At 42.3% G+C, this 12,147-nt stretch overlaps 1 protein-coding gene across 1 annotated transcript in view; it reads right to left on the bottom strand.

The window, feature by feature from the left end:
- Positions 1-12,147, bottom strand: part of VMA21 (vacuolar ATPase assembly factor VMA21) — a 98,816-nt gene that overhangs the window by 18,690 nt on the left and 67,979 nt on the right. The window lies entirely within an intron of this gene.

Below are 12,147 nucleotides of genomic sequence, written 5' to 3'. Positions count from 1 at the left end.
TAATTTTAAGGACATATGTGTTTTTCTGGATATCTAAATTCCGTCTATGGGTTACTACAATTGTGCAAGCACACAGAATATTTTAAAATATGATTTATTTCACATCTAGTCCAGTACTAAGAATCTTCCTAGTATCAGTCATAATCAACACTCCAGTATGACCATTAAATGAAATATGTGAGTCCCTCTCTCTCAAAGGATAACTCTCATCTACTTAACTTACTTAAAGTAAGTTAATGGCAGTAGCAGTGGACACTGCCATCCTGCTGAGCAATCCTGGCTGTATGAATGTGACTGACAAAGATGGTGAATCTGACTGTTCAACACCTCTGGGCCCTGGTTTTCAAGTAAGAGACTAGCCCAGCTCAAAAGGGCAGTGTGAGAACGTATTTCACCTGGGACAGGGTGAAAATAGCATTTAGAGCTTGGCCCTCCATTCAGCCAGGTCCATTGGCACATGTCTCTATTTTTAACCATCTGTGTAAATCTTGGGTGAAAGAAGCAGGATATATTTGTGTTTTCCAGAATTAGGGTAAACATGAGTTTTTTACCTAGGGCTTTCCTGACCAAAGCACCTTAAATTATATAACCATATACTAATAATGTCTGTTACTGTATTTAACAGAACAAAATTAGGCTGGCTGAGAAAATCCACATTAAAATCAGCTGATGAAAGGAATCACACTGTAATGGACATGCATAAAAAGCACGTGGAGATTATTTCTGTGATAAGCTGACTACAGAAGACCACCAAGATCAGCAAGATTCCTGACCAACATCTACACAGGAGCATGAAGCCAGCAGCAGAAGTTAAATATGCCCATGACCTTTAGCTGGCAGTCCCAGTTTCCTCAGAATTCCACACCACGTTTGAGAGGTAAACATCATCTGTACTCCCAGCCTCCTTCCTCAGTGCACTGCTTACGTGCACATCTGCTAAAAATCACAAGCAAACTACACAGCAGTTTAACTGAAACTCAAATAAGGAAAGCATTCAATTAGGCAGGGAGAAAAGCTAACTTCCTCCTTCCTTTCCTACCTCTCAGCTGCCTTTCTGCAAGAGATCAGTAGTGAAACTCTTATCTTCACCTACCCTGATTTAATGTCAAAGTTTCTTCCAATTTAATTTGGTTTTAACAAGTGAGAAGTGCAAAACAAACAAGAAATTAAAGCTGTGTCCTTAATTATTGCTTATGTAGAGCAAGTGCTTCAAAGAGCCAGCAGAGATATGAGGCAGCCACTGCCTGAAAGGGCACAGAGCACCTAATCCTGGCTCAGCCACCACACAAGGGCTGTGCTCACCACCACAGCTTGCCACCAACTGGGCAGTGCAAAGCTGAGGCAGAGGATGGGTGCTCAGGCTGTCATCTTCCTCTCAAAGCCAGAATTTACTCTGGTGCCATGAACATCTCCCAGCGGCAGAATCTCCAGCTTTGTGCTCATCCTGAGGACAAGCACTACACACTGTAAACTGGGACTGAGCTGGCCATGCCTGTCAGGGTTAGGGATGTTAAAGATTGTGCTTCTCCACCTCTACTCTCCCCTCATGAGAGTCCACCTGGAGTTCTGCATCCAGCTCTGGGTTGCTCAGCACAAGAAAGATGTGGACCTGCTGCAGGAAGTCCAGAGAAGGGGCCACAAAAATGATGAGAGGGCTGGGACACCTCTGCTATGGAGACAGGCTGAGACAGCTGGGGTTCTTCAGCCTGGAGAAGAGACGCTCATTGTGGAATTCAAAGACTAAAGGGAGCTTATAAAAAAGAGGGAGAGGTACTTTTTACATAGGTAGACATTCATAGGACAAGGGGGAATGGTTTTAAACTAAATGAGATTAGATTTAGATTAGATATTAGGAGGGAATCCTTCACAATGAGGGTGGTGAAGCCCTGGCACAGTTTGCCAAGAGAAGCTGTGGATACCCATCCCTGGAAGTGTTCAAGGCCAGGTTGGGTGTGGGCCTGAGCAACCAGGTCTGGTGGAAGGTGTCCCTGCCCATGGCCGAGGGCTTCGAATCAGATGATCTTTAAGATCCCTTCCAACCCAAATCTTTCAATGATTCTCTATGGCTGTCTTCAAAGTGAGCCCCTGGTTATGATCAGTGCTGTTACAAAATGTAATCCAAAATACCTAAACTTATTTCTTCTACACTGAAGTTAACATGAATAAGAAATCAAGTACAGTGCCACAAAATGCTTCTCTTCAGCCTCAGAAGCTTGTTTACCATTGCTGTAGTAGCTGAACTGCTGAATGAAATATTTACAACTATTCATGCAATCAAACTCATTTTCCTTAGGAAATAACTGATTAGGTGTCTCACATCTGTTCCTGACAATGATTTAAGCCTCTGCTGATCCCTATCTAGACCTGACATGAATGTTAATGTTTTAGAAACCATCATCCTCAATAGGAGGGTGATGAAAGACTCTCTGGGTCTGGTGGTGGTGTACTGCAACAGGGAAGCTCTGCTGCATCTGCAGTTCAAGGATGGCACAATCAGCCCACAGTTTTCTCTAACCCTGCAACCCAGGTTTTGGGAAGCCTGGCAAGACACAGAAGCTAAAGTAGAGCTCGATGAAGAATTATCTTGAGAATTATCTTCCTATCCCTGTCGGAAGTTTTTAATATCTTCCAGATGCTTGCTTCCTTTATGCAGAGTCGCAATCCTGCTCTTCCACTCTCCAGTATTGCATGTCATCCTTTCACCAGTGTTTGCCCATCGGGGCCCTTTGATGGAAGCTGATGCAAGTGTTGCAAGGTTGTGAGAAAAATCAGCTACTAATAAAGCTGACTGACATTATACCCTCACAAAACATGATGTTCATGTCAGGAAAGACAAAAATTAATTCCAAATTTTTTCTGAAATAAAAGCTGTTTCATGGGTAAAGAGTCAATGCCACCACACCACTAGAGAGAGAAATCTAATGTTTAGTTAATCTAATTCATCTGGCAATCCTCTTTTCCACAGGAAATTTATCAAAAGAACTTACCAAAAAAGTAGGAAAAAGAAGTATTTATCTCAAGACGTTCCTTATTTCTGCAAGAGCAAGGCAAAAATCTTCATCCCTCTCAGTTGAACTGCAAAGCTCAGCCACATTTTGCCAAAGACTCCAATGACAGAAGAGCTGGTCTTACTCCTTCTGGTAAGGGTGATAACTGGGCTTCCTAAGTTCTGACAAGAGCAACCAGGCCAGAAGAAAACTTTTGGCAACACGTATCAAGTATTACCTCGTGGTCAAGGGACTAAAAACCAAGTGAAATAAATGAAAATTTGCCTGCCAGTGACTTTATAGAGCTGTAATTCAAATAGAAATGAAGTCTATATAAGTGTCTGAAGAGTAATCTCTAAAGCAGTCAGAAATGCTCTAAAAGTAGATTTCAAACACAATCCAAAGAAGATTAAACTGGCAATTCATCTCTCTTAGGACTTCTATACATCACAAATAAGCATTATGCCTTCTATGTAAAGCAGCCCACTATCTGATTTATTCACCAATATCTCTCCTTATTCAAACAATTCAAACCAGACTATATTAGAAAATCCCAGAAAAATTTCCTCAGCACTGCAACTTTTGAAATAAGTTGATGATTTATATTTATACAATTTTACTTACTGTACAACTAAATTCATGTTTGTTAACATAATACACTATCTCTATGGACAATTTTAAAGAAGGATGCTATCCCAGCTGGATCATTTATTAATATTCACATGCTTTCCTTCAAAAAAAAAAAAAAAATCACAACACAGAAGTTGTTCTTGTTGGCATTAGTCTTTTTTTTCTTTTTTTCATCTCCCAAGTGAAAACAGAAATTCTGCTCTAGTCACAACAGTGTACTACCAACAAACCCATCATTCTAACACTTCAAGCTCTATTTGAACACTCCTTGCCCCTTTAACTATGAATATATCCAATATAAGGAATTCAGCTCCAGATTCAAAACATGTGCCCTGGATAAGACAAATTCTGACTCAGCCCAATTTCAGGTTTACAAATGGCTAAGTGGCAATTTCAGTCCATTTTTTGGCAATTATTCTTCTCCCATTTTAGGCAATGGATTTTTGCCCTTTTCAGACAATATACCAGGACTATTGCAGAATCATATACACTTTCCTTTAACAATCTTCTTCTGGGAGCCTCTCCTTCCATACTCTGAATTATTTCCAGAAAGTTGAAAAACAGAATTGCAGACAATTTTCCCATGCAAAATAATTTTCAGCAAGGCTTCCTGAGTTGTACAACCTTCTCCAAATAATGGACTTCAGCTCCAGTCCCAGGGAGACACAGACACCAGGAGGTCTTGCTGTTTAAAGGCCAAGTCCCAAGAGATGTGAAGATGGCTCAGATAAGAAAGTGCTTTCACAGGAGTCCATGCTGCAGCAGAACGAGCAATAAGAATTGTCTGTCCCAGGACTGGCACTCAAGGGCCAGCGTAAGCTCCCTGTGCAATCACACAGCTCCACACCACTGCTGTGTGTGGGAGGTTAACCCCAGAGTTTATGACGGAAAGAAAATACAGTAACTCACTTTTCCTATGTTGACACATTGTCTCCACTAATGAGAAGGCTCAGCCCTGTGCATTAGCAAAATTAAACAGAAAATGTAGGTGTTAAGATTAGCACAAAGAGTTTGTTTTATTAATACTTCCTGCTGTGCCCCAAAAGGAAGCCATTAGAATTATTCAAGAGTAAAGGCAAACTATTAATACTCATCTTTAATATATACATCAGTAGCGGAGTCAACCCAAGTCCCACCTTTTTGTCTCATGTGAGTCATTTAACACACACACTTAATATGTCACTTAATAAAATTTGATTTGAAGCAGTTTGATCAGAGTGAATGTTTTTAAGTTACTGTAAATTGAGCCAGTGTACATTGCACTCAGAGACAGGACAAACAGGTTTATGGTCAAACTTCCTCAGCAAGGGGTGTAACCCTCCCCAGCTACTAGAGCCTCCCTAATTGCTGCTTTTACTGTGACAAGCCAAGAGTGGACCAAACACACAGCATCCTCCTCTGTACATAAACACCTATTTGCAGTTTGTACAGCAGAGCTTTGAACAGCCTAGAACCAAGGACTCACTCCTTTTTTTCTCTTCAGCTGATACTTTGGGAGAGGTCCCCACAAAGAAGCTGGTGGAAGTTCAATCTTTGCCTTCATCAGGGTCAGAGGTTCATCTCATCCCCTTCAGATAAAGCCTCTGCATTGGCTTGAAAATCTTCCTATAATGCTGCCAGATCTATGCAAAATACCTATCAGCAATGGGAGCTCTTATCAGCTCATCTATTGCTCATTAATTACTCAAAAAAATGCTTTACTTAGTATGTTGTTTATGATCAAAACTTTATTGTGCGGAAGCAATGCACCACACTGTGCTCTGCATTAAACCAAGATTTAAGTAGGCTGAGCCCAGAAAAGAACCAACAAACCTTATTAATTTCTTTTAAGCATGTGTGTATGCATGTGTTTGTGGGCTGAACAGATGAAGCAAGAGAGGAGATTAGCATTTTTATAGATATGATTCCTGCCATTGCTACATACTTGAAAATCTTGCTTAGGCTTGGGCATTTTGTAAACAAGAATAAACACACCTACAAATATCTTTGCATTTATCTATTAGTCAATCAGTCAATCTGCCTATAACTGACACTCAACAAAGCACCTCACATTTACTTATAGGTGAAGGGGAACACCTCGATGATCCTTCCAACCCAGAATACTCCACAGTCATGGGGAGACAGAGGCCCAGTGCAGGTCTCTGCTGAGCCGTGATGCTGCTGCTGGGTAAAGAGAGGTGAAGCCTCTGCCAGGCTGTGCCAGGGCACAGAGAACAGTGCAGGTACAAGTGCAAGTACCACACAGCAGCCAGCCAAAACCTGGGAACTCAGTGTAAAACTGAAAACACATTTCTATTTCACACAACAGGGCCCTGCAGAGCAGCCCTGAAGAACTGAGGTCCCAGAAGCAGATGGAAGGTGATGTGCAGGGTGGCAGAGCCCTGCATGCCATGGGAGAGTGGTGCAGGAAAGACCAAATCCTTTGCTGTCCCTGCCTGCTGTCACACCAGGTGAGGATCCAGCAGGAGGGTGGTACAGTGGCCCCAGTCAGGTAGCAAATGTGTTGAAGGCAGCTGTTAGCCAGGGCCCCCTCTCTGATCATCCCCAGAACATGTTCCCCAGAACATGTGTGTGGCCCACAAACCCCCCCGATGTTCACCTTCCACCACCTGCAACAGGAGCCCAACTCCAATGCACAGGTGTGTGTGTTTGTGTGTGTGTTTGTGTGTGTGCATCAGTCCTCCAAAGCCAGAGCTCCAAGGTCTGGCTCTGCCTCCCTCCCTCTCCCCCAAACAAAGATGTTTCGCAGCGCTCTCGCGGCAATGTTTAGTGAGCCTCTCGGTTACCATAGCGTTATGCACTAAAGGAATGTCGACAAATTAATCAGTTGTATAATTATGTTTGCCTAAGAATACAAGTCAGATGATTCAATGCATTTCAACAGCTCCATGGAGTTTGGTTAACACACTTCCTCTTCTACCATCTCAGTGATACCCTCATCAGCACTGACGTTTTTCAATATTTCAATTTTCCTTTACAGGCAGATTGGCAGGTAGGCGATCTCTGCTGCAGGCTAAGTTGAGCTGTTTTCCTTCTTCCCTGCCTGCTTCATTTCTGTCTTATCTACTTCCTTCTCTCTTTTTTGTAATAAGATGGACATCATACATTCAACTTTAACCACACTGTGTTTTTAAAGTTACTAATTCATCACTAATGGTCAGCAGTCACTTCTTTCTTCTAGATTTTGTCCTGCATGATTTAGAGAATTTTGCTCTGATCAGCACCAGAGCAGAGCTGATACTAAGTCCAGGTTCCCGACTTACTTTAGGAATATCAGGTTAAAAGGGAACCCCAACCCAGGACTACAGTCTTGGAAAACAATGCTGGAAAACAACATCTCTTCAACCTACCAAGACACACCAAAAGCCCGAGAACACTTCCTCACGTCATACAATAAACTTATGATTCACATAAGAAGCATGTAAGATTAAACTGTTCAGTGACACAGCAAAGGGCAGGTGAAGATCACTGCCAGTACTGCAAGCCCATGGAGCCACACAGAGTTCATTTACACCAGCAACAGATCCCAGAAAATACACCATGAAGTAAAATATGGTTACTGGCAACACAGTCGGAAGGAAAAATGTCTCTGGCCCAAAATCTGATGAACAGGTTGAACCAGTGAGCATGCCAGAAAAATCTGAAGGCAATTGTGCCTGTCCAATGCTGCAAGGAATCTGCACTGTACATTTTCAATGTCTAGTGTTGAGAGGAACTCAGATGTGAGAGAAAAAAGATTCAAACCTGCAGCAACAGAGAGTAATATTTCTTGCCTGATCTCCCAAGAAAACAGCAGAAGACTTGATACATGGGGTTAAAAGTGTAAACAAACAAGATCCATTCTCCTTTCAAGCATACATTAAAAATATGACTACACTGCAGAGCAAAGAACTAACTCTGCAAATGTAATTTCCTATCTCCAGGAACTCTCTAATTTAATTGTATAACCTCTTTCATAAGATTATCAAGATCTATCTCAAAACTACCCTAATTGAAAGACTCTTATGCAACTTCAATCCTTGGGTAGATACAAGCTTTCTTCTAATTCCCCACCCAAATTTATTCATGACCAATTTAGAAAATTTGACCTAGTGCAGATGCTATCTTTTAGCTTATTTTTTCCTGCCCTCTTGCTATACAGTGCCAATTGTGTGTAAAACACCCCAATGTAGCCTGTCCCTTCACTGGTTCACCTGGCCAGAGCTAAAGAGATGATGCTCTTTAACCTCACTTTGTACAACAGATGGTCTGCTTGTGTAACCACATGTCTAGCCCTCCTACCACTGTAATTTAATGTTTTCTAGGCAGGGGTGTCTGGAACTATGCAAAACATCACTAAACCACTCAAAAAACATTGTGGAGCTCTTGTATTGACATCCTGTATGATGATCTGTACAAAGATTGGTATCACATTTCCCTGAATTTCTCATGTTATTTTCCTCTGGTATCCGAGGATGTCAGTGGTCCCCTTCCTAGGTGCATCTCAGTGCTTGCTCCCAGGTATCTTTTCAGCAGCCAGTGCATCCACATCTCCCCCTTCTGTCATGGACACCTGATGAGCTCCTATTTCACACTGCAAATTCTTGTTACTGGTCTCCATGCTTATGACTTTACCTGACTTTGCACTCAGCACTATTAAATGCCATTTTATGTCTAACACTTCCAATCAACAAAGTCATCTAATACCTTTCATGTGATAATTTGATCCTCCTCTGTACTGACAATTCCTTCCAAGTTTTTGTCATCCCACACAGCTCCTGGGCACACACCCACACCCTGCACACAGGTCAGAGTGGATCCATTCAACCGGCCCAAGCCTGGTCCCAAGGGAGCAGCACCACCAATTTCCCTCCATCCTGATGATTTTCTCTGAATACCTCTTTCCATTCAAAGAACTTTATTTGCATGCAATGATTGTATCTTCTCTTCGGCCAGGTTCTTTTCTACCTTTCAATTCTTGTCTTGAACCACCATCTTCATTTTAAGCCATAACATCCTGTGGGGCATGGTATCACATACCTGGCATTAGATAAATGACATTCCTACCCTACCCCATCTAAATAATCTGTTATATGAAAAAGATGTTAGATTAGTCTAGCACAATCCATCTTTGATAAAATCTTGTTGTAATTTAGCCTGCTTCCTCATTATTTCCATGCCTAATTATATTATTCTTTCCTACAAAATACATCATGAGATGCTGGGTACTGTTGTTTTCAAACCAGCTGGCCTAACATTTCCTGCATTGCTTTTTTTATATTTTCTGACTCTCTAGGGACTCCCTGTAAGGGACACAAATGCTTGCCCTCTTCTGCATCTGAAGAGCCATGGGAGAGCCTTACTGCAAGCTACACAAACCTTGTGCCACTGCTTTCAGTATTACAGGATTGGGATTATTGGCACCTCTTCATTTGTCTCACCAAGATATTTAAGTTTTGCCTGTTTTCCCTGGGTTTTTTTTAAATCTTTGCTATGAATAGCTTTTACTTGCCTGCAGATTTGTCAGTAATTACACTCTGTTCCAGATTCTACAGAAGGTTCTGCTTTCATGAGAAAGTTGTGTCATTATTTAGAGACATCAGTTCCCCTTCCAGTTTATGCATGTCTAATTTCAGTTCTGTGCAAATTGACTAAGTGCAGGTTTTGGTTGAACCCAAATAAGCTCATTTGAACCAAAATAAGACTGTCCTTACACAAGGTCACATCAGGTTAATCAAATCACTTTAAAAACAGACTTAAACTAAATTGGTGTAATTTCCCCATGTAGATAAGGCCAAAGACAATAAAGGAATATGAAATAGGTCAAAGTCTCTCATTAATTGCACACACCTTTGTGGTTTGACTGAATCTGGTGATTCTGAGGCTGGGCAGATATGCAGCCAGCAAGCCCAGCAGTGCACAGAGCTTTTGTTTGGGCCTGCCACCACCTCAGCCTCCCACAAATCTGGGCTTCAGTGAGACTGGAGGAACAATAAATAGGGTCATGCAGGACTTTTCTACGGGGACATTGCTCCTTCAGCTTATGGGCCACAGGGCATATAGGCCATATATACTTTTGGCCACACCAAAGCAGCAGTGAACAAGGCAAAAAAACGGAATGGCCCCAGTCTGGGCTGAGAATGGGACAGAACTGGTGGAGCTACAGCCAGGAAAGCTGATCACCAGGGTCATACTGGTGGGCACAGAGCTGCTACTGCAGCAGAGCACGGCCTCAGCTGAGCCAGGAGTCACTCAAAAGAAGGGTATCACCCAGGTCCTAACAAATAAATACAGCTGTTGTACCTGCCTGACTTCCCTGGCAGAGATTTGTAACTGAAGTGATAGAGAGTTCTATCATTTCAATAATACCAGAAAGCACTGGCTCATACTATTTCGTTTTTTGTAAGTTTTATAAGTTTTTTTCTGTTTAAAGCCGTATTATTTCACTAGGATCTGTAACTGTTGCAGTACAAGCCCAAATTCAGTTATTCTGATATAGGCACATAGCTTATTTCTCCAGTCTTGAAAGAATAATCTATGCTAGCATTAAAACCCTTGTACCATTGCATGTGAATCTTGGGAGGTTGAGTAATTTAGGACAAAACAAAGCAACTTCTGTGCATAGATCAGCCCTGGCTCCAATCTGTAAAGACAACCTACCAATATTTTGATACTACTAATGAGCAGAAGTTGGATTTGACATCAGTATCTCTGCAGTGTAATGCCACTTCCTCTATCATGTGACTTTAATTATGAACTACTCATTTGCTAATTTTAATCTTTAACTCTGAGCTATTTTTGTGTACTTGATGTATGTCTTAAACCAGAAAAATAATTTAATACAGATATAGTCTCAGTGGTTAAAACCCAGGAACCATCACATATCTTACTGAAGTTTGCAGTTTATAAACACATTTCAAACCAATTTTACTTTTTCCTCTAAATCAAGTAACTGTAATCCACAGCTTGGAACAATCAGGGTAAGTGAGCAGCAAGCAACCACTCTTAAAGCCATTTTCATTTTTCCTATTACCTCTTCCAGAAAAATTCTAAAGATTCAGTACTACACATGTTTAGCCCAAGAGATACGAATGCATCCCTTCCACACAAATTTCAACTTTTGGCTTTCTCTGGAGCTTCCTGTCCTCATTAGTGCTTGCTGCATTTGTCAGGGCTCCATCAGCCGCAGAGTCCCAAGTGCTGTTGTTCTGGTCCTCTCTGATGCAGCACTGACACGCTGGCTTACTCTGATTAGCACATTACAGGACAGTGATCTACTTTTTCTTTTAAATACAGTTTCTAAAAACCCAAAATCCAATGTATTTTTCTGACTGACTAACTATGGTGAGGGATTGCAGCCTAGAAAGTTTATAAAAATTACACAAATTCCCAACTAAAACACCACATTGTCAGGCATTCAGTACCAGGGCTGCACACTGAGTACTCTTGGAAGTGTCTGCTGCTTCAAACAACATCCGTTAGATCTGTGAGGACTGTGAAGCCTACATATCAAACCCATGAAGAGATGGCTGTCTCTTTAAGCCAAATTCACATTTCCAGAGCTAGGGATTAGCCAGCAATGATCCAGCAAAATAAGGACAGGGGAGCACCGGCATTCTGCTCGAAAATGAAGGAAGTGACTCCTAAGATTTTCTCGTGTATACACCAGAACATCTAATCCCTCTAGTGAAATCAGCACCACAGCTTTCACTGCACACAGCAAAATAAACTTCAGCTAATAAATAACCCTAGCCTCCCCAGGCAGGTAAGGCATGGGGCATTTTAACAGCTTTGATTTCAGGGGAATTATTTCCAGATTAACTCCCCTGCTGAAGGGGACAACTTCATCCACGGATCAGGGGTACTTGGCACTTGGGTGCCAGTTCTATCCCCAAAAAGGGACTGAGGCACTTCACAAAGGACTACAGCTCTCCAAACCGCGTGCAACACCTTACTGATGAATCACACAGGGCTGAGCTCCGACCTGTGCTTCCAGTGCAATCACTTCACAATTTCTACCCAGAGCAATCACTTCACAATTTCTGCCACTAAGCACCAAGGCGTGGAGTTATCATTCACAAATCCACAGCTGAAACATGTGAGAGACTTTCAAAGCCTTCTTAATTCCCCACTTATAATGTAAACATTCTGTAAAATCAAATGACACAACAACCCTGGTGGGAAGAATGACTTTTCAACCTGGATTTTAGATGCTGTCTTTAGGCGCAAGACTCATTTCAGAGGTTTTTCTCCACACTATTTCAAATACATTACATGAACGACAAACTTCAAGACAGAATGAGAAGCCTGCGATCAGACCCATTCCAGTCTCCTGAAAATCGGTTTCCCTCAATCCCAAAACACCGCAGCTCTCAGCTGCGCTCAGTCCGTGGCTACTTCCGAGCGGCTCCGTGCGCCGAGGTCCGTGGGCGCTGAGGGACGGGGATGCCGGTGCCCGGCTTCGGGATGCGCCGCGCTCCTGCATCCCGGTCCCGGTGTCCCCTTCCCGCCTGCCCTCTACAGCCAGAGCCCCCCGGACACCCTGCGCTGC

Source organism: Vidua macroura, chromosome 14, assembly GCF_024509145.1.
Source record: "Vidua macroura isolate BioBank_ID:100142 chromosome 14, ASM2450914v1, whole genome shotgun sequence".
Lineage (NCBI taxonomy): Eukaryota > Metazoa > Chordata > Aves > Passeriformes > Viduidae > Vidua > Vidua macroura.
The sequence above is the reverse complement of the archived record's forward strand: the minus strand, read 5'-3'. Positions and strand labels throughout refer to the sequence as shown.